Source organism: Rhinoderma darwinii (assembly GCF_050947455.1).
Source record: "Rhinoderma darwinii isolate aRhiDar2 chromosome 5 unlocalized genomic scaffold, aRhiDar2.hap1 SUPER_5_unloc_16, whole genome shotgun sequence".
Classification (NCBI taxonomy): domain Eukaryota; kingdom Metazoa; phylum Chordata; class Amphibia; order Anura; family Rhinodermatidae; genus Rhinoderma; species Rhinoderma darwinii.
In genome coordinates, this window is record NW_027461772.1 from 109,427 (window position 1) to 131,327 (window position 21,901).

The following is a 21,901-nucleotide window of genomic DNA, read 5'->3' on the forward strand; positions in this document are numbered from 1 at the left end:
GGAACCGGGGATATCTCTTTTACCCCCAGATGCCTCGGTTCTGCTGGAACTGCCAGTCGTATGGACATACGAAAGACGCATGCAGTGAGGGTCATGTCATACGCTGTAATAAATGTGGAGGCCTTGGGCACGTGGCCTCCAAATGCAGTTCCAGCACCATGTGTAACCTGTGCGGGGAGACAGGACACATGTACAAAGAATGTCCAAAGAGAACGCAGTCATTGAGGGGTGAACCCAAACCTGGGCCACCCCGACCGGGGCCAGGGCAGCAGCCTGCAACAGGTGCGGGCACTGCTGGTAATGCCCCGGGACCCACCGAAGGGTCAGGGCCAATACCCTCCGGGCCACGTGTGGAGGGTGGTCCTAGGGATTCCAAGGGGGCCGAGCAGGGCTGTTCTAGCTCTGTAATGAAGGCCCCAAGCTCCAACCCGGAGCCGGTCGGCAAAAAGTCTCGCCGGTCCTCGATACCCACAAAAGGGGACTGGGCAGAGACGGCGGCTGGTGAAGAGCCAAATAAGGAGTCCAGACGTAGGGGCTCCTTGCGGGATACCCCAAGCACCAGCCGCCGCCGATCGGCCGGGCAGCTAGAGTCGGTCCCTCTTGTCACGCCAATAGAGGGTCGGATGCTGACGGCTTTAGATGCAGTAGGCGGAATGATAAGGAAGAAGGAAGGGACCTCACAGGCTCCTGAGCAACCCAAGACGACCAGCGATCCGGAGGAACCTGTAGCCGCACCTGAGGTAGCAGTGGCCGGAGATCGTGACGGAGATGACATCAGCCAGGAGACCGAGGTGACGTCGAGTGAGGAGGACGAGGACGAGACGACGATGGATTTATCCAGTACGGGGAAGAGGTCAAGAGAGGAGGAGGTGTCTACAATAAAGAGGAAAACGTTATGCCGCAGTTCGGACGAAAGCGAATTCAGGGGAAGGGTCGGGTCGAAACATCTGTCCGGCTCTGACCCTGTGAACATCGTGGAGTTCGCGTCCCCGGATGCGGGGCAGCCTGACTCCCAGAGTATATCGGAGTCGGGCTCCTCAGAAGTGGACACTGACTCTCCATAAACTATGCCTTGTAGTACCCTAAAATTCTCCTCACTGAATGTGAGGTCCCTAAAGAGCCCTGTTCGCAGGGCTGCTTTGTTTTCTTACCTTGAGACTATGGACTTTGATTTTTGCCTACTGCAGGAGTGTGGAATCCCTAACAGCATGGACTATATGGATCTAAAACAAGATTGGAAGCTGGGCCCTTCGGTGTGGTCTGGAGCCAATGACTGTCGTTCTACAGGTGTGGGATTACTCTGCCGTGGCCATTTTATTTCTATACAAAATGTGATTGAGATTATGCCCGGCAGAGCTGTTTTAACCCACCTGCACATTAATGGACTTTTAATTCGTATTTTAAATGTGTATGCCCCTCCTGACAAACAGGAGCGGGCAGAACTTTTTAATATTTTACCACTGTTTTGTGTTGGGTCTGCCCCCCTGCTGGTAGGGGGTGATTTTAACTGCATAAGAGAAGGAGAGTGCCGGCAGGGGGGTGATGCAAATAGGAAAGACCACACTACCTACCTGCTCAAAAATTTTATTGATGATTTTAAATTACGCGATTGCTGGAAGGATCTCTTGCCAGGAGACGCAGGCGCCACATGGTCTAATGGAAGAGTGAGCTCCAGAATCGATTTTATTTTTGCCTCCCATGATTTTACCCCTCAAAAATGCATGCTTTTAAATAACATCTTTTCAGATCATAAACTCCTAAATGTGTCTCTGGAGCTGGAGGGAGAGCAAAAAGTAAGTAAGGGCCTCTGGAGGTTGAACGCCACGCTCCTGGAGGACCCTGAAATTAAAAATGAGTTTGTGCGGACCTACCAGTGCTGGCAATTACAGAGAAAACCCCACGGGACCATGCTGCACTGGTGGGAGGGCATTAAACCAAAAATTAAATTATTTTTTATCCGAGCAGGTAGGAAGAAAGCCAGAGAAAAGAAACAGTGGTTTTATGTTCTTAATAAGCGTCTACATGTGCTTTTTAAATTGAAGGATGTTGGGTTTGATGTGGATTCTGATATTTTAAACTTAAAAGCTGAAATAAAAAAATGTCTTGATGATAAAGGTAAACAAATAATTTTTAACTCCCACGTGAAGCATCTAGAAGAAGACGAGAAGTGCTCCCGATTCTTTTTTAAAAAGGTAAACGACAAAAGAGACGCTATTTTAAACCTAGAAGGGGAGACTTCCGTGGGAGGAATGTTAAAGGCAGCTTTTAATTTTTACCAACTCCTTTTTAGTAAAAAAGCCATTGATGAATCCTTTTTAAATCATGCTCTTAACTCCCTTGATTTTAAGTTAGATACTTTGGGCCAGGAGGTTTTATCCCGGGATCTTAATTTGGAGGAACTTTTATTTGTTTTTAAAAGTTTTTCAGCGGGAAAGGCCCCTGGGGAGGATGGGTTGCCTATTGAATTTTATCTAACTTTTTGGGATGTTTTAAAAGAGGATATGATTTTATTATATAAAGAGGCTTTTATTGTAGAAGAGCTGCCCCCTTCTTGGAGAAGGGGGATTGTGTCCCTAATTTTTAAAAATAAGGGTGGAAAGGACCAGCTCAAAAATTGGCGCCCGATTACGCTTTTAAATGTAGATTATAAAATTTTAGCCAAACTGATAGCGGTCCGTTTTAAACCTTTTATCAGTAAATTAATCCACCCAAATCAGGTCTGTGGGGTACCTGGTAGATCTATCACTGAGTCCCTTAATATTTTAAGAGATGTTATTTGGTATTTTAAAGATCGAGGCCAAAACCTTGCTATTTTATCCCTTGATTTTGAAAAGGCCTTTGATAGAGTGTCCCATGAGTTCCTTTTTATGGTGCTTAAAAAAATGGCGGTGCCTGATTTTATTATAAGTCGTGTTATGCTTTTATATCGGTCCTGTTTTAGTGAGATTTCTATAAATGGATTTTTAACTAGTGGTGTTCCTCTTTTATCTGGAGTCAAGCAAGGGTGCCCATTGTCTCCCCTACTATTTATTTGCGCAATGGAGCCCCTTTTAGCCATGCTCAGGAACGATAAAGTTATTAGAGGCGCCCCAATACCTGGTGGGAGGGGCAACCAAGTAAAGGTATTAAGCTACATGGATGATGTGACAATTCTGTGCCCCGATTCATCATCCATGAGGAGGGCGCTGAGGAACACCACCTTTTTCTGCGAAGCTTCTGGTTTTAAACTTAATATTGATAAATGTGAGTGTTTTAATATAGGAGGCTGGGATTCCTCCCTGACCCCAGGAGTCAGAATGCAGAAGGACCAGATTAAAATTTTAGGGATTGTTTTTAATCAGGCGAACAATGGGACCTCTAACTGGGACTCAGTGATAGCAAAAATAGAGAAGAAGGTTTTAATGTGGAATCTTAGGAGCCTCACGATGGAGGGGAAAATTTTAATCATAAAAATGGTTTTAATCCCAATAATGCTCTATGTGGCCATGGTTTTCCCTCCATCCATTTTATATATTAAAAAGCTAACACGCATTTGTTTTATGTTTCTGTGGGGCTCCAAGATGGAAAAATTAAAGCGTGATTTTATGTATAAAGGTAAAGACAATGGCGGGAGAGATGTTCCTAACCTTTTTACATTTTTTTATATCAAATATTTCTGCTTCTGTTTTAAAATGTTTAAATCCGATGGCATTTTTAGCTGCTTTTTAAAATACGCAGCGGGCATGGTTTTTAAACGTTGGGCTCGTATCTCCCTAAATTCTCCTGTGCTTCTGTGTCCCCCAAAACACTATGTGGTGCTAGAAAAGACTGTTAGGCTCCTGAGCCTCCAAGAATTGGAGCCTGACATATTGGGGGACCAGAGAAAGGTGTCGATGGCGTGCAGACACGGAGAAGAGACAGTGGCAGTGTCCAATTTCTCGCAGGCAAGGTCCAAGCAAGTGTGGCAAAATGTGTACGGGAAATATCTTGCAAATGTGCATAAGGACCTTGCCTGGGCAATCGTCCACCAGTGCCTCCCTACACGTGCATTCCAACATAGGCGAGGACTGGTGGCGAGAGCCAAGTGCCCACGAGATAGGTGCGGAAATGATGAAACAGTAATGCACTTGTTCTGGAACTGCCACTATGCACAGGAGGTATGGAGGAAAGCCGGCCTTTTACTAAAATGGATCTGTGGTCTTAAAGATTTTAAGTACGAATACGTTTTTTATGGCCTTTTTACCTGCCCATCATTCAGACAGCAGATGATCTGCTGGATGATTATTAATTGTTTTAAAAATGCCATCTGGAAGGTTAGGAACATTCTTCTTTTTAAACGTGATTTTATTGACATTACAGACTGTGTCAAGATTGCGTTAAGTGAGCTGTATGTATACTACCTCAGAGACAAAAAAAATCTAGGAGCAAAAGAAGCGGCATCCATGTGGTGTCTGTCTCTGTGGAACACGATTACCATGTAAATAATTTATGTATTTGTAATTGTGATTTTACTGCTTGTTTTATCCTGCCATTGTCAGATTTTTAAAGAAACCTTCTTCTCGTTAAAAATTTATTGCTTTTATCATTTTAATGAAATGTATTAAAAATAAACATTTTATTACTGAAGTTATTTTACAAAAAGGTTTTAATGAAATGAATTAAAAAACATTTTGTTACTGAATTTTATTAAAGAAAAATGTACAAACATATAATTTATTACAGAATTGAATTACACAAAAATTATTTTTTGAAATGTACAACAAGCATTTTATTACTGAATTTTATTTTATGAAAATGTATTCTCTGTATATATATATGTGTCAATAAAATTTTGTTGAAACCTTATCTGTTCTTATCAGTTTAATATCTGATACGTCCCCTATCTGGGGACCATATATTAAATGGATTTTTAGAACAGGGAGATGGAAATAGAGCTTGCTCTGTCCACTCCACGCATTGACCTGGTATTGCAGTATTTCCAGGACCGGTGCACCCTTCCCTTATGTGTTGACTAAAATCAGATTCCAAAAGTGCTATTTGTGTTTGCTATTGTTTTTGTCTTTCTGATGGGATCTCCCCTTTTAATCCCATTATTTCAACACCTGTTGGACAATGCATTTGTACAGTCATGTGTGATAATGAGCTCATTTATTAAATGCAATTAATTAATACATTGCCACCTCTTGTTGTGTGTGTGTGTGTGTGTGTGTGTCTTCTGTGTTTCTGTGTTTCCGGCATTTCACATTGGAACAGCTCATTCACCTTCCTTGTCTTCTCTCCGCCCTCCCTCCTAGGTAAGTTAAAGAGCTGCACCTGAGCCAGCCACTGATTGATGCAGCACCACAGTCAAATAGTGGAGTGGAGTGGAGTAGGGGAACAGCAAACAGCCATTAAAGCAGCCAGCCGCCTACCCGCCACAATGGACCTACCTGTGTACACTAGATGGATGTGATGGAATGTACTGTCGTCCCTACATTTCAAGAAGAAGTAAGAATTGCAGTTGCAACAAACCCTTGCTTGCCTACAAAGAGAGCAGCAATTTGGATTTGTTACTTTGTTACCTGGAAGAATAACAAACTGTGCAAGGATGGAGGTTGTAGGAGCAAGGAGAAGTTGTCTGTAAAGTTGGTGGATGCTTATTTTCCATTTTGCAGTCCCTTGTCTCCCTCTTGTGGCCTCCTGGAGGCAAATAAATGTGCAAAAAAAAGACAGCCTGGCGGCCGGCTGTTGCAGTGTTGCCCTCTCAGGCAACACTGAGTGACTGACTGAGCCTCACCGTCTTATATAAAGTTCAGACGGAACTTTGCACGTGTCATAGTGGAGCCCTCAGGATTCCAGAGCCAGCTTTCTGACATCATAATGGGGCCTCAGAGATAGATAAAAGCCTGGGCCCAGGCAGTGTTGGTCAGTGCTGCTCAGCAGGCAGCACTGGACTGGATTAAAGCTAATACAAGTTGTGAAGGAACAAGGGGTGGCTGTGGGCATGCACTTACTGCTGCTGCTGCTGCTGCCAGTATTTGCACGGCAGGAGGGCATTTGGGCGTTGCCAAGAAGGCGTTTTTATGTAGATTCCTCCTCTTTCAGCACTGCATTGTGGTGCAAGCAAAAGAAGCAAATCCTGTGTAGCTTCCTCTCCGGCCTTTATTCACCTCCCGCTTAGTAGCTGTAAATGTGTGTGAGCCTGCAGGGCCCCATGGAATTGCCTAGAAGTAGGCTGAATCGCTGCAAGGGGTGAACAGCAGTATTAGGCAGGCTCGGTCAACGCCAGGCCCATTCGGGTTATCGCTTCTCGGCCTTTTGGCTAAGATCAAGTGTAGTACCTGCTCAAGCTGAGGTTAGTAATCATCCCTGCCGGTGGTACGTGGGCCATCGTAGGGGGATGACAGAACGCCGAGGTGAGGGCAGGGAACCACAACGGTCATCGCTCTGGTGTACGCATTTGGTTTAAAGGTACCATTTGTAGGTGACCAGGCGACCGCCGGATCGAGGTCAGGAGGTCGGGTAGTTTGAAAGCCCGAGTTGCTATGTGCCCCAGGGCTGGTGACCCTGGGGTGCCCTAACTCACTGGGGGTGGGATCCCACTGAGTGAAGGCACACTTGCACGCACTCTTCTTTCACACTTTTAAGCACACACCTTTATTCTCCCGGCCTTCTGGCTGGGAGATGAGGAATTTTTATATACCTGGCGGATGTCCAGGCTGTATCACAGCGCACATCCACTTATTTAATTTTGTTTTTCACTGTGTGTTTGTCACGTTTGTCACAAGGATTTTGGGATGCGGTGCCCTTTTGGGACCCTCCTGAGGTCTAGGGGGAAAATGTGTGGCCTTCTGGTTCCTTTTTCCCCTGCAACCCGGCCTCCCTTCTTCGGAGGGGAGGTGCAACTAGGATGCAGGCTCCTAGGTGGACACTGGGGTGGCAGCCCAGGTAGAAGCCTAGGAGTGTGTTTGGGTCTCCCTAAGCTTCGGCGAGGGGGGACCATCGATCCTTGATCCTCTAGGCCTAAGGTTTGGAGGGTCAGGGAATGGTTATGCGGGGCCTCTCTCTTTTAAGAGAAGGGCTGCGATAGACCGCATCCTTGTGCACTTTTTGTGTGGCACCTCTGCACTTTTTATGCACTTGGGTGATAGAAAGCACGGCTCGGGCTTTCAATAAAAAAAAAAAAAAAAAATCTGTTCTTATCAGTTTAATATCTGATACGTCCCCTATCTGGGGACCATATATTAAATGGATTTTTAGAACAGGGAGATGGAAATAGAGCTTGCTCTGTCCACTCCACGCATTGACCTGGTATTGCAGTATTTCCAGGACCGGTGCACCCTTCCCTTATGTGTTGACTAAAATCAGATTCCAAAAGTGCTATTTGTGTTTGCTATTGTTTTTGTCTTTCTGATGGGATCTCCCCTTTTAATCCCATTATTTCAACACCTGTTGGACAATGCATTTGTACAGTCATGTGTGATAATGAGCTCATTTATTAAATGCAATTAATTAATACATTGCCACCTCTTGTTGTGTGTGTGTGTGTGTGTGTGTGTCTTCTGTGTTTCTGTGTTTCCGGCATTTCACATTGGAACAGCTCATTCACCTTCCTTGTCTTCTCTCCGCCCTCCCTCCTAGGTAAGTTAAAGAGCTGCACCTGAGCCAGCCACTGATTGATGCAGCACCACAGTCAAATAGTGGAGTGGAGTGGAGTAGGGGAACAGCAAACAGCCATTAAAGCAGCCAGCCGCCTACCCGCCACAATGGACCTACCTGTGTACACTAGATGGATGTGATGGAATGTACTGTCGTCCCTACATTTCAAGAAGAAGTAAGAATTGCAGTTGCAACAAACCCTTGCTTGCCTACAAAGAGAGCAGCAATTTGGATTTGTTACTTTGTTACCTGGAAGAATAACAAACTGTGCAAGGATGGAGGTTGTAGGAGCAAGGAGAAGTTGTCTGTAAAGTTGGTGGATGCTTATTTTCCATTTTGCAGTCCCTTGTCTCCCTCTTGTGGCCTCCTGGAGGCAAATAAATGTGCAAAAAAAAGACAGCCTGGCGGCCGGCTGTTGCAGTGTTGCCCTCTCAGGCAACACTGAGTGACTGACTGAGCCTCACCGTCTTATATAAAGTTCAGACGGAACTTTGCACGTGTCATAGTGGAGCCCTCAGGATTCCAGAGCCAGCTTTCTGACATCATAATGGGGCCTCAGAGATAGATAAAAGCCTGGGCCCAGGCAGTGTTGGTCAGTGCTGCTCAGCAGGCAGCACTGGACTGGATTAAAGCTAATACAAGTTGTGAAGGAACAAGGGGTGGCTGTGGGCATGCACTTACTGCTGCTGCTGCTGCTGCCAGTATTTGCACGGCAGGAGGGCATTTGGGCGTTGCCAAGAAGGCGTTTTTATGTAGATTCCTCCTCTTTCAGCACTGCATTGTGGTGCAAGCAAAAGAAGCAAATCCTGTGTAGCTTCCTCTCCGGCCTTTATTCACCTCCCGCTTAGTAGCTGTAAATGTGTGTGAGCCTGCAGGGCCCCATGGAATTGCCTAGAAGTAGGCTGAATCGCTGCAAGGGGTGAACAGCAGTATTAGGCAGGCTCGGTCAACGCCAGGCCCATTCGGGTTATCGCTTCTCGGCCTTTTGGCTAAGATCAAGTGTAGTGCTTTAGGGTATTGCCTTGTTTCTTGGTCAGGAGGTGCCCTGGTACCCTTTTCCTTGGCCTGGGGGGATCGTCTCTTTCACAAGAGACTTCACCCCTCTGCTGCTATTGGGGAGGAGGATTAGTCCAGGGCAACGAGGAGCGATCACCCACCTGACACCTCGGTGTTGAAGGTCTATCCTGAAAACCATCAGAATGGAGGCCATACCGGAATATATGAGGACCAGGAATGCTGTTCGTTTTACGGTGACGGAACTGGAAAGGACCAAGAAAGACCTGCGTTTCCTGAGCGAAGATTTGTTGCTGGGACTGTTTCGGCTGAGCAAGGAGGACATACTGGCGGTAATGGACTACCCACAGAGAGGTGTCTATGACGTCACGTTCATCAATGAAGAAACGTATTTGAAGTTTTCGGTAAACTTGTTGAAGTCACGTGAAGATCCAAAGTTGGAAGGTGTGGTGTTGGTACCACACTTTTCTGTGTGGCAGCGTCTTGTGACCGTCAAGATGTACTCGCCATATGTTGAAGAGGAGGATATTAGTATATTCCTAGGGAAGTATTGCGAGAAAGTTGTGGAGAAAGGCAAAGTTCTGAATGAATTTGGCTTCTGGACCGGAAAATGGAGATTTTTTTGTTCAATGAAACTGGACAGAACTTCAGGAAAAATGGTAACCCCACCAGCTCGCTTTAAAATTGGAAACACGACTGGAGATTTGTTCTTTTCTGGAATGGACATTTTTTGCAGGAACTGTAAGAAATATGGGCACAATACAGCAGAATGTCAAAAGATTGTGTGTACAAAATGTTTGCATGAAGGCCACGACTATCAAGACTGCAAAGAGGAAAAGATTTGTAACATGTGTGGAGAGGGTGGGCATGTCTTCAGGATATGTCCAAAGAGACATAGAAGAGGAGTGCAACAAGAGAGTGGAGCAAGCAGGGAGAAAAGTAAACCGAATATTGAAGAGGTTTCTTCAGTAACGGAAAAAGTGGAGAATAGTGGAGGAGGAGGTATTAAAGATACTGATGTGGGCAAAGGTAAAATTGCTGAAAAAAGGAAAATTGGGAAAGCTAAAATATCTAAAGAAGAAAGTGAAGAAAGAGAGGATATAATAAGAGAGTCGATTAATTTACGGAAGAAGGCGGATGTAGAGGTTTTGCGTGGAATAATAGAGACGCATTTGACAAAACAATTTTTCCGTTTTATGGAAACATATAAAATACCACCTTGGTTGGTGGAAGAGGTCAAGAATGAATGGGATGGTAAACCCCTGAAGCAGGAACTATTGGAGATGCTTGCTGTTTGCGCGGTTAGAAAAGGCTTGGTGACATGATTTAAATGTTTCTGATGTCAGGACTTTGATGTTTTTTGTTCTTATCTGTTGTTCATGTTTTGCAAAATTCTTCTGATATAATGTATTGTATTTTCTGAATAATTCAATAAAAAAGTAAAAAATCTGTTCTTATCAGTTTAATATCTGATACGTCCCCTATCTGGGGACCATATATTAAATGGATTTTTAGAACAGGGAGATGGAAATAGAGCTTGCTCTGTCCACTCCACGCATTGACCTGGTATTGCAGTATTTCCAGGACCGGTGCACCCTTCCCTTATGTGTTGACTAAAATCAGATTCCAAAAGTGCTATTTGTGTTTGCTATTGTTTTTGTCTTTCTGATGGGATCTCCCCTTTTAATCCCATTATTTCAACACCTGTTGGACAATGCATTTGTACAGTCATGTGTGATAATGAGCTCATTTATTAAATGCAATTAATTAATACATTGCCACCTCTTGTTGTGTGTGTGTGTGTGTGTGTGTGTCTTCTGTGTTTCTGTGTTTCCGGCATTTCACATTGGAACAGCTCATTCACCTTCCTTGTCTTCTCTCCGCCCTCCCTCCTAGGTAAGTTAAAGAGCTGCACCTGAGCCAGCCACTGATTGATGCAGCACCACAGTCAAATAGTGGAGTGGAGTGGAGTAGGGGAACAGCAAACAGCCATTAAAGCAGCCAGCCGCCTACCCGCCACAATGGACCTACCTGTGTACACTAGATGGATGTGATGGAATGTACTGTCGTCCCTACATTTCAAGAAGAAGTAAGAATTGCAGTTGCAACAAACCCTTGCTTGCCTACAAAGAGAGCAGCAATTTGGATTTGTTACTTTGTTACCTGGAAGAATAACAAACTGTGCAAGGATGGAGGTTGTAGGAGCAAGGAGAAGTTGTCTGTAAAGTTGGTGGATGCTTATTTTCCATTTTGCAGTCCCTTGTCTCCCTCTTGTGGCCTCCTGGAGGCAAATAAATGTGCAAAAAAAAGACAGCCTGGCGGCCGGCTGTTGCAGTGTTGCCCTCTCAGGCAACACTGAGTGACTGACTGAGCCTCACCGTCTTATATAAAGTTCAGACGGAACTTTGCACGTGTCATAGTGGAGCCCTCAGGATTCCAGAGCCAGCTTTCTGACATCATAATGGGGCCTCAGAGATAGATAAAAGCCTGGGCCCAGGCAGTGTTGGTCAGTGCTGCTCAGCAGGCAGCACTGGACTGGATTAAAGCTAATACAAGTTGTGAAGGAACAAGGGGTGGCTGTGGGCATGCACTTACTGCTGCTGCTGCTGCTGCCAGTATTTGCACGGCAGGAGGGCATTTGGGCGTTGCCAAGAAGGCGTTTTTATGTAGATTCCTCCTCTTTCAGCACTGCATTGTGGTGCAAGCAAAAGAAGCAAATCCTGTGTAGCTTCCTCTCCGGCCTTTATTCACCTCCCGCTTAGTAGCTGTAAATGTGTGTGAGCCTGCAGGGCCCCATGGAATTGCCTAGAAGTAGGCTGAATCGCTGCAAGGGGTGAACAGCAGTATTAGGCAGGCTCGGTCAACGCCAGGCCCATTCGGGTTATCGCTTCTCGGCCTTTTGGCTAAGATCAAGTGTAGTACTTTAGGGTATTGCCTTGTTTCTTGGTCAGGAGGTGCCCTGGTACCCTTTTCCTTGGCCTGGGGGGATCGTCTCTTTTAAAAGAGACTTCACCCCTCTGCTGCTATTGGGGAGGAGGATTAGTCCAGGGCAACGAGGAGCGATCACCCACCTGACACCTCGGTGTTGAAGGTTTATCCTGAAAACCATCAGAATGGAGGCCATACCGGAATATATGAAGACCAGGAATGCTGTTCGTTTTACGGTGACGGAACTGGAAAGGACCAAGAAAGACCTGCGTTTTCTGAGCGAAGATTTGTTGCTGGGACTGTTTCGGCTGAGCAAGGAGGACATACTGGCTGTAATGGACTACCCACGGAGAGGTGTTTATGACGTCACATTCATCAATGAAGAAACGTATTTGAAGTTTTTGGGAATCATGTTGAAGTCACGTGAAGATCCTAAGTTGGGAGGTGTGGTGATGGTACCACACTTTCCTGTGTGGCAGCGACTTGTGACCGTCAAGATGTACTCGCCATATGTTGAAGAGGAGGATATTAGTATATTCCTAGGAAAGTATTGCGAGAAAGTTGTGGAGAAAGGCAAAGTTCTGAATGAATTTGGCTTTTGGACCGGGAAATGGAGATTTTTTTGTTCAATGAAACTGGACAGAACTTCAGGAAAAATGGTAACCCCACCAGCTCGCTTTAAAATTGGAAACACGACTGGAGATTTGTTCTTTTCTGGGATGGACATTTTTTGCAGGAACTGTAAGAAATATGGGCACAATACAGCAGAATGTCAAAAGACTGTCTGTACGAAATGTTTGCAGGAAGGCCATAGCTACCAAGACTGCAAAGAGGAAAAGATTTGTAACATGTGTGGAGAGGCTGGGCATGTCTTCAGGATATGTCCAAAGAGACATAGAAGAGGAGTGCAACAAGAGAGTGGAACGAGTATGGAGAAAAGTAAATCGAATGTTGAAGAGGTTGCTTCAGTAACGGAAAAAATGGAGAATAGTGGAGGAGAAAGTGTTAAAGATATAGATATGGGGAAAGAAAAAATGGCTGAAAAAAGAAAAATTGAGAAAGCTAAAATATCTAAAGAAGAAAGTGAAGAAAGAAAGAAGATAATGAGAGAGGTTATGATTTTACGGGAGAAGGCGGATATAGAGGATTTGCGTGAAAGAATAGAATCGCATTTGTCAAAACATTTTTTCCGCTTTATGGAAAGATTTAGCATACCACCTTGGTTGGTGGAAGAGGTTAAAAGTGAATGGGATGGTGAAACCCTGAAGCAGGAACAATTAGAAATGCTTGTTATTTTTGCGATGAAAAAAGGCTTGGTGCCATGATTTAAATGGCAACAGGTATGGATGTATTTGTGTAATGTATATGTATGTTCAATAAATATATTAAAAGAGGAAAATTAAAAAAAAAAAAAAAAAAAAAAAATATAATAAACATTTTGCAAAAAAAAAAAAAAAAAAACAATACATTTTTCATTATGATGATCCAAGTCTTAAGATTTGAGGTTTAAGATTTTAGACTTGAGACCTGAGTGAAAAAAAAAAAAAAAAAAAAAAAAAAAAAAAAAAAAAAATCTGTTCTTATCAGTTTAATATCTGATACGTCCCCTATCTGGGGACCATATATTAAATGGATTTTTAGAACAGGGAGATGGAAATAGAGCTTGCTCTGTCCACTCCACGCATTGACCTGGTATTGCAGTATTTCCAGGACCGGTGCACCCTTCCCTTATGTGTTGACTAAAATCAGATTCCAAAAGTGCTATTTGTGTTTGCTATTGTTTTTGTCTTTCTGATGGGATCTCCCCTTTTAATCCCATTATTTCAACACCTGTTGGACAATGCATTTGTACAGTCATGTGTGATAATGAGCTCATTTATTAAATGCAATTAATTAATACATTGCCACCTCTTGTTGTGTGTGTGTGTGTGTGTGTGTGTCTTCTGTGTTTCTGTGTTTCCGGCATTTCACATTGGAACAGCTCATTCACCTTCCTTGTCTTCTCTCCGCCCTCCCTCCTAGGTAAGTTAAAGAGCTGCACCTGAGCCAGCCACTGATTGATGCAGCACCACAGTCAAATAGTGGAGTGGAGTGGAGTAGGGGAACAGCAAACAGCCATTAAAGCAGCCAGCCGCCTACCCGCCACAATGGACCTACCTGTGTACACTAGATGGATGTGATGGAATGTACTGTCGTCCCTACATTTCAAGAAGAAGTAAGAATTGCAGTTGCAACAAACCCTTGCTTGCCTACAAAGAGAGCAGCAATTTGGATTTGTTACTTTGTTACCTGGAAGAATAACAAACTGTGCAAGGATGGAGGTTGTAGGAGCAAGGAGAAGTTGTCTGTAAAGTTGGTGGATGCTTATTTTCCATTTTGCAGTCCCTTGTCTCCCTCTTGTGGCCTCCTGGAGGCAAATAAATGTGCAAAAAAAAGACAGCCTGGCGGCCGGCTGTTGCAGTGTTGCCCTCTCAGGCAATACTGAGTGACTGACTGAGCCTCACCGTCTTATATAAAGTTCAGACGGAACTTTGCACGTGTCATAGTGGAGCCCTCAGGATTCCAGAGCCAGCTTTCTGACATCATAATGGGGCCTCAGAGATAGATAAAAGCCTGGGCCCAGGCAGTGTTGGTCAGTGCTGCTCAGCAGGCAGCACTGGACTGGATTAAAGCTAATACAAGTTGTGAAGGAACAAGGGGTGGCTGTGGGCATGCACTTACTGCTGCTGCTGCTGCCAGTATTTGCACGGCAGGAGGGCATTTGGGCGTTGCCAAGAAGGCGTTTTTATGTAGATTCCTCCTCTTTCAGCACTGCATTGTGGTGCAAGCAAAAGAAGCAAATCCTGTGTAGCTTCCTCTCCGGCCTTTATTCACCTCCCGCTTAGTAGCTGTAAATGTGTGTGAGCCTGCAGGGCCCCATGGAATTGCCTAGAAGTAGGCTGAATCGCTGCAAGGGGTGAACAGCAGTATTAGGCAGGCTCGGTCAACGCCAGGCCCATTCGGGTTATCGCTTCTCGGCCTTTTGGCTAAGATCAAGTGTAGTACCTGCTCAAGCTGAGGTTAGTAATCATCCCTGCCGGTGGTACGTGGGCCATCGTAGGGGGATGACAGAACGCCGAGGTGAGGGCAGGGAACCACAACGGTCATCGCTCTGGTGTACGCATTTGGTTTAAAGGTACCATTTGTAGGTGACCAGGCGACCGCCGGATCGAGGTCAGGAGGTCGGGTAGTTTGAAAGCCCGAGTTGCTATGTGCCCCAGGGCTGGTGACCCTGGGGTGCCCTAACTCACTGGGGGTGGGATCCCACTGAGTGAAGGCACACTTGCACGCACTCTTCTTTCACACTTTTAAGCACACACCTTTATTCTCCCGGCCTTCTGGCTGGGAGATGAGGAATTTTTATATACCTGGCGGATGTCCAGGCTGTATCACAGCGCACATCCACTTATTTAATTTTGTTTTTCACTGTGTGTTTGTCACGTTTGTCACAAGGATTTTGGGATGCGGTGCCCTTTTGGGACCCTCCTGAGGTCTAGGGGGAAAATGTGTGGCCTTCTGGTTCCTTTTTCCCCTGCAACCCGGCCTCCCTTCTTCGGAGGGGAGGTGCAACTAGGATGCAGGCTCCTAGGTGGACACTGGGGTGGCAGCCCAGGTAGAAGCCTAGGAGTGTGTTTGGGTCTCCCTAAGCTTCGGCGAGGGGGGACCATCGATCCTTGATCCTCTAGGCCTATGGTTTGGAGGGTCAGGGAATGGTTATGCGGGGCCTCTCTCTTTTAAGAGAAGGGCTGCGATAGACCGCATCCTTGTGCACTTTTTGTGTGGCACCTCTGCACTTTTTATGCACTTGGGTGATAGAAAGCACGGCTCGGGCTTTCAATAAAAACAAAAAATCTGTTCTTATCAGTCCTTGTAAGGATAGATAGCTCGGAGAACCACTGGGGGCTATAAACACTAGCTCAGCGATCCAAGAGCGTTCCAGACGAAGCCGGCGACGAACTGCGGAGAAGAACCACCGAAGACGACGATCCAGAAGGGAGAAGCCGCCATCGGGGAAGAAGCTCCGGGAGATCGCTGCCGGGAAGAAGAAGGAGAACTTCGGAGAAGAGCCGCTGCTGAAGGGGATCTTCGAAGAAGCTCGGCCGCAGAAGAAGAAGCTCGACGAGGAACCGCTGCGGAAGAAATTTCGTGGAAGAACCTCGGCCAGCAAGGAGAAGATTTGCATAGCTCCGCCCCCTTCGGGAAAGAGCTATCGAAGATCCTCCCCAAGCGACAGGAACAGCTGGAAGAAGCCATGGCCTCAACCAGCAACCCTGCCACCCAGAAGAAGAAGGCTGATGGACCAGGTGAGCCGACCCAGGCCAGGACATCTCCTCCTGAAGCCTCCTCAAGCCAACAGGCCACCAGGAAGCCGAACCAGGCTGCTCCAACCCTGGAGCCCTGGATGAAGCAGACGGTGGCCCTGAAGCTGAAGGAGGTGGACGGGAGAGTGCCGGACATGACGGAAGAAGTGTTCTGCCAGAAGATGCTCCTGGACCAGGGCTTCGCTAAGCCGGAGACCATCAGCATCCAGGCCTTCATGACCGGGATGTTCTTCGTGACCTTCGCTTCGATCAACATCTGCAGAAGGTACTGGGAGATGGTGAAAGCGGCGAGGCCTGAATCCCCTTTCTCTCGCTTTGTGGGCAACTGCCCTGTCCAAAGAGAGGAAAGGCGGGTGACGGTCTCAATGCGGAACCCACACACCCCCGGCAAAGACATCACCACGCTCCTGAAGCGGTTCTGCACAGTGGTGAGGGAACCCACCCACATCCTGAACGGACTCGGCTTCTGGACTGGCAAGTGGTCGGTAATCGTCCGACTGAACAAGGATTCGAGCGCGGAAGACGGCCTCCAGCACCTGCCCCAGTCATTCTCGCTGGGCAACTCCTACGGCCTCATCTACTACCCGGACATGCCGCAGATCTGCAGGAGATGCAGCAAGAAGGGTCATTCGGTGAAGGACTGCAAGGAGGACGCCTGCAAGAACTGCCGGGTAACAGGACACGAGACCAAAGACTGCCCGAAACGGACAATGTGCAACCTCTGCGGACAAGCAGCCCACTCCTACAAGGACTGCCCGAAGAGGGATCGATCCTGGGCAACTGTAGCGGCGAAAGCTCCGGCCAGAGGGAACCCCGCCCCAACCAGAGCTCCAGCGGCGCAGAAGACCGGGAATAAGAAGGATGGTAAGAAGACGACAGTCCCTCCCCCCCGTCTCCCGGCCCTCCCTCGCCCTACCCTTCCCACCCTCCCTCGCCCGGCCCTCCCCACCCCCCCGTCCCCAACCCCTGTCACCCCCACTGAGGCTCTCACCTTCTCCTACCCACCCATCTCAGTGGTCCTGTCACCTGCACCTCTCCCAACCCAGCCTCCCTTCTCCCCAGCTCCAGCAGCACTAACATCTTCCCCTCCAGCTGCTGGAGTCCTCTCCCTGGAGGATTTTCCCCCTCTTGTCTCCTCAGGTGCCATCCAGAGGAAGAGAAAGGTGAGGGACAGCCCAGCTGCTGAGTCCTCAAAGCGACAAGTCGTGGAAATCTGCGAAGATTCCCTTGCGCAGCAGGAGGAAATGGAGCAGATGGTGGAGGAACTTGTGTCTGAACCTGAAGTCATCGACTTCACAACAGACATCCAGGTGGCTACAATCCTGGAACAATTTTTGTCAGAGGGCCTGCTGGATCTTTCGGATCCGCCAGGCGAGGAGGATCCGCCCGACCGGACTGGTAACTAAGGTGTATCGTTTGCACTGACCTTCTTTATTCTCCCCCATGGCTGCTAAACTTAACATCTTTAGCCTCAATGTGAGGAGTGTTAGAGATAGGACTAGATGTCAGATGGTGCTAACTTTTCTTTCCAAGCAGTCGAGTGATGTATTTATGCTGCAGGAATGTACTCTCCCCTCTTCCAGGTCATACCATCATCTGGCCAGGCAGTGGACCCATGGCCCGTCCTACTGGTCTGGTGGGGGCGACTGTAAGTCTGCAGGGGTTGCCATCCTGATTAGGGGAGGCGTATTTACTGTTGACTCTGTCCAGGAGCTCGTCTGCGGCCGCTTGTTGGTCGTAGACGGTTCCTGGGCAGGAGAGCCGATTAGGCTCATCAACGTGTACGCCCCCCCTATGAAGGCTGAGCGCCTGGAACTATTCCAGACCCTGCGGACCCAGCTCGCCACCACTAGGGCAGTGGTGATGGCCGGGGACTTCAACTGCCCCATCGAAGAGGATGGACGAAGTTCCGGCACTTCAATCAAACTGGATGTCAGTTCCAAACTGCTTATCGAGATGGTAACCGAAGCATCCTTGCAGGACGTTGTGGGCTCCATGGGGATCGGCTCTGTGAACTATTCATGGAGCCGACCCGATGGCTCACTTCGTTCTCGGATTGACTTTGTGTTCACCTCCCGGGCAGTCAAGCAGCATGGGCACTCCATGGTCCCCTGCTTCTTCTCTGACCACAGGGCCATTCTCTTCCAGGGTGCCATCGGCCACGGTTTTCCTCCCGGCCCTGGCTCCTGGAAGCTGAATTGTGCCCTGCTGGAAAGAGAGGAGGTACTGGCGGAACTTAGAGACGCCTATATTGTTTGGAGGAATGATAAAGTTTTCTTTGACAAAACCTGTGACTGGTGGGAATATGTTAAAGTTGAATTTCGCTGTTTCTTTCAGGCAAAAAGTCGTCAACAGGCGTGTGAGAGGAAGAGAGACTTCAGAGAGATGCAGCGTCAGCTGCGATCCCTGCAAGACCTCCTTCAATGCGGCTGGGACGTCAGGAAGGAGCTGGAGGAAGCCAAAAAGGGCCTGAAAAGGCACTTTGAGGAGGAATCCAAGCGAATTGTCTTTCGTTCCAAGGTGGAGAACCTGGAGAAGGGTGAGAAATGTAACTCGTTCTTTTTCAGGAAACTCCATGCCGGCCACACGCCCCTGAAGGAACTCCGAGATGAGACCGGAAACATGCATTCTGGGAAGAAGGAGGTGATGGGAGTCGTCACAGACTACTACCGAAGCCTCTACTCCCGGAAAACCACTGACCCCGAAGCCGCCGATAAATTCCTGTCAGGTATCACTAATCATCTTGATCCTGCAGGTACGGAGGCTATGGATGTACCCCTGACGGTGGAGGAACTGCTCTCTGCCGCTAAATCCTTCAGACCCGGCAGGACCCCGGGCAGTGATGGTCTCCCAGCAGAGCTCTATGTAGCGCTGGGGGACTTGATCTGTCCGGACCTGCTGGAGCTCTATGAGGAGATGGTGGTGGAGGGTAGAATGCCACCGTCCTTGAGAGAAGGCATGATCACGATCTTGTATAAGCGGAAGGGGGAGAGATGTGACCTGAAAAACTGGCGTCCCATCTCTCTCCTGAACGTGGACTACAAGATCCTCGCCAAAGTATTGACCAACAGACTGAAGGTTGTCATCGGACAGATCATCGGATCGGACCAAACCTGCGGCATTCCTGGCCGTAGGGTGGCCGACAGTCTTGCCCTGGTGAGGGACACGGTGCATTACATGCAAAGCCGCCGTACACACGCGGCCCTGGTCAGTCTGGATCAGGAGAAGGCTTTTGACCGGGTCTCTCACGAATTCATGGGTAAGGCTCTGCGTAGGCTGCGGCTTGGCAGGTTGTTCTGTTTGTATGTTAACCTGATGTATTGCGACATTTACAGCTCGGTGCTGGTGAACGGCTGGAAGACTGACCCCTTTCCTGTATCGTCGGGGGTTAGACAAGGCTGTCCTCTTTCACCTCTCCTTTTTGTTTGTGTTATAGAGCTCTTCGCAGAGGCTATCCGGCAGAATGGAGAGATCAGAGGGATCACCGCACCAGGTCCAGGACACTTCGAGGTCAAATGCTCGCTGTACATGGACGACGTGACCGTCTTCTGCGCTGACCAGAGTTCGGTGACTGCACTCGTCCAGACCTGCGAGGAGTTCGGACGCGCTTCAGGGGCAAAAGTCAACTGCGGGAAGTCGGAAGCCATGCTCTTCGGAAAGTGGTACCTGCCTTCTCCTGCCTCCTTCCCGTTTACTATCAAGCCGGACTTCATCAAAATTCTGGGAGTCTGGTTCGGTAAGGAAGGTGCAGCCCTAAAGTCGTGGGAAGAACGCTTGGCCAAAGTCAACCAAAGGATCGGACTGTGGAGCCTCAGACAACTCACTATTGAGGGCAAAGCAATGGTCCTGCGTAACGAAGTCTTGCCTGTGCTACAATACACTGCACAGGCATGGCCTCCTCTTGCAACGGTCTCGAGGGCCATTACCAGGACTGTGTTTCGCTTCATCTGGGGCTCGAAAATGGACAGAGTAAAGCGGACTGTTATGTACAAGGAGCCCCGCAAAGGTGGGAAGGGTATACCCGACATTCCCACTCTGCTGCGGATCGCTTTTGCATGTGACTGTGTTCGTAGGACTCTGAGGACAGCAAACGGCTCTGCGGGCAAGGCCATGTCCCGCTACTTCCTCCTTCCCCTCTGGCGAGGTTTTGGCTGGGACAAGTGGGACAGCTCCTTCCCTTACAACTGGCACGCTCCCTGGTTCTACGGAGATGTCGTCCGGTTTGTGAGGGAGCATCAACTGGAGGGTCTTAAGCCCGACTTGTGGAAACCTAAGACGATCCACAAGCACATCAGAGCAAAGGACTCACTGGAGTTTGTTCCAGGGCTTCATGCCGACACGTTGGAGACTGTTTGGACTAACGTGTCATCTGGCAGGTTGACCAACGGGCACAAGGACATTTCATGGATGGCCATCCAGGGAGGACTGCCTCTTAGGTCATTCATGCATGCCCGCAACCTGTGCAAGACCCGGTACTGCCCCAGGTGCCCCTTCACGGAGGAAACATCTTTGCACATTTTCTGGCAGTGCCCCTTTGCACAGGGTCTGTTGAAAGCCTTGGAACATGAACTCAAGGACTCAGTACCCAGGAACAGACTGTCGTACCGCTCGGTACTTTATGGACTATTTCCTGGGAATACCACGGATGGAGCAATCCAGGAAGCCTGGCGCCTTATGAACTGCTTTAAGGACGCTATATGGTTTGCCAGGAACCGTCTGATTTTGCGGAGAGAGAGTGTGTCCGTCCAGGACTGCCGCAGGCTGATCCACAGCCTGCTCAGAGACTATTCCACCTGGGACAGCCCGGACGTCGATGAGGAAGAGGACTGATACTCCCCTTCCCCCCACTCTCCCTTCTTGTGTGTTGTCTTTCAATAAAGCTTCGGGCCTGTGATTTCCCCCTTCCCTATCCCCTCCTACCCACTCCCCTACCCCATCACTTGTCTGTAATGCTTTGTTGTTTGGCTTTAGTGAATGCAAGAATGTTAGTGTAGCATGTGGTGTAATGTATAGCATAGGCTAGCCTGTACTGTGTATTATACTGTCATGTTATGTTTGACGACTGTTATTATTTATTATTTGCTGCTTCATGGCTTGCGCTGCGTCGCAGTAATGTTTGTATGATGACGATTGATTGTCAATAAAGCATTTTTCAATCAAAAATCTGTTCTTATCAGTCCTTGTAAGGATAGATAGCTCGGAGAACCACTGGGGGCTATAAACACTAGCTTAGCGATCCAAGAGCGTTCCAGACGAAGCCGGCGACGAACTGCGGAGAAGAACCAGCGAAGACGACGATCCAGAAGGGAGAAGCCGCCATCGGGGAAGAAGCTCCGGGAGATCGCTGCCGGGAAGAAGAAGGAGAACTGCGACAGAGACCTTCGGAGAAGAGCCGCCGCTGAAGGGGATCTTTGAAGAAGCTCGGCCGCAGAAGAAGCTCGACGAGGAACCGCTGCGGAAGAAATTTCGTGGAAGAACCTCGGCCAGCAAGGAGAAGATTTGCATAGCTCCGCCCCCTTTGGGAAAGAGCTATCGAAGATCCTCCCCAAGCGACAGGAACAGCTGGAAGAAGCCATGGCCTCAACCAGCAACCCTGCCACCCAGAAGAAGAAGGCTGATGGACCAGGTGAGCCGACCCAGGCCAGGACATCTCCTCCTGAAGCCTCCTCAAGCCAACAGGCCACCAGGAAGCCGAACCAGGCTGCTCCAACCCTGGAGCCCTGGATGAAGCAGACTGTGGCCCTGAAGCTGAAGGAGGTGGACGGGAGAGTGCCGGACATGACGGAAGAAGTGTTCTGCCAGAAGATGCTCCTGGACCAGGGCTTCGCTAAGCCGGAGACCATCAGCATCCAGGCCTTCATGACCGGGATGTTCTTCGTGACCTTCGCTTCGATCAACATCTGCAGAAGGTACTGGGAGATGGTGAAAGCGGCGAGGCCTGAATCCCCTTTCTCTCGCTTTGTGGGCAACTGCCCTGTCCA

At 48.2% G+C, this 21,901-nt stretch overlaps 2 non-coding genes and 6 pseudogenes across 2 annotated transcripts; all 8 read left to right on the plus strand.

The window, feature by feature from the left end:
- The first annotated feature begins 4,802 nt into the window (after positions 1-4,802).
- On the plus strand, positions 4,803-4,977 carry LOC142685944 (U2 spliceosomal RNA; annotated as a pseudogene).
- Positions 4,978-6,260: 1,283 nt separating this feature from the next.
- Positions 6,261-6,330, plus strand: LOC142685995 (U2 spliceosomal RNA; annotated as a pseudogene).
- Positions 6,331-7,118: 788 nt separating this feature from the next.
- On the plus strand, positions 7,119-7,303 carry LOC142685967 (U2 spliceosomal RNA). The gene has a single exon (XR_012855378.1). It is a non-coding gene; the product is annotated as a U2 spliceosomal RNA (small nuclear RNA).
- A 1,283-nt stretch (positions 7,304-8,586) lies between these two features.
- On the plus strand, positions 8,587-8,728 carry LOC142685986 (U2 spliceosomal RNA; annotated as a pseudogene).
- A 1,312-nt stretch (positions 8,729-10,040) lies between these two features.
- Positions 10,041-10,231, plus strand: LOC142685922 (U2 spliceosomal RNA). Its single transcript, XR_012855351.1, has one exon. It is a non-coding gene; the product is annotated as a U2 spliceosomal RNA (small nuclear RNA).
- Positions 10,232-11,514: 1,283 nt separating this feature from the next.
- Positions 11,515-11,656, plus strand: LOC142685992 (U2 spliceosomal RNA; annotated as a pseudogene).
- A 1,410-nt stretch (positions 11,657-13,066) lies between these two features.
- Positions 13,067-13,285, plus strand: LOC142685978 (U2 spliceosomal RNA; annotated as a pseudogene).
- Positions 13,286-14,565: 1,280 nt separating this feature from the next.
- Positions 14,566-14,635, plus strand: LOC142685996 (U2 spliceosomal RNA; annotated as a pseudogene).
- The last annotated feature ends 7,266 nt before the right edge of the window (positions 14,636-21,901 follow it).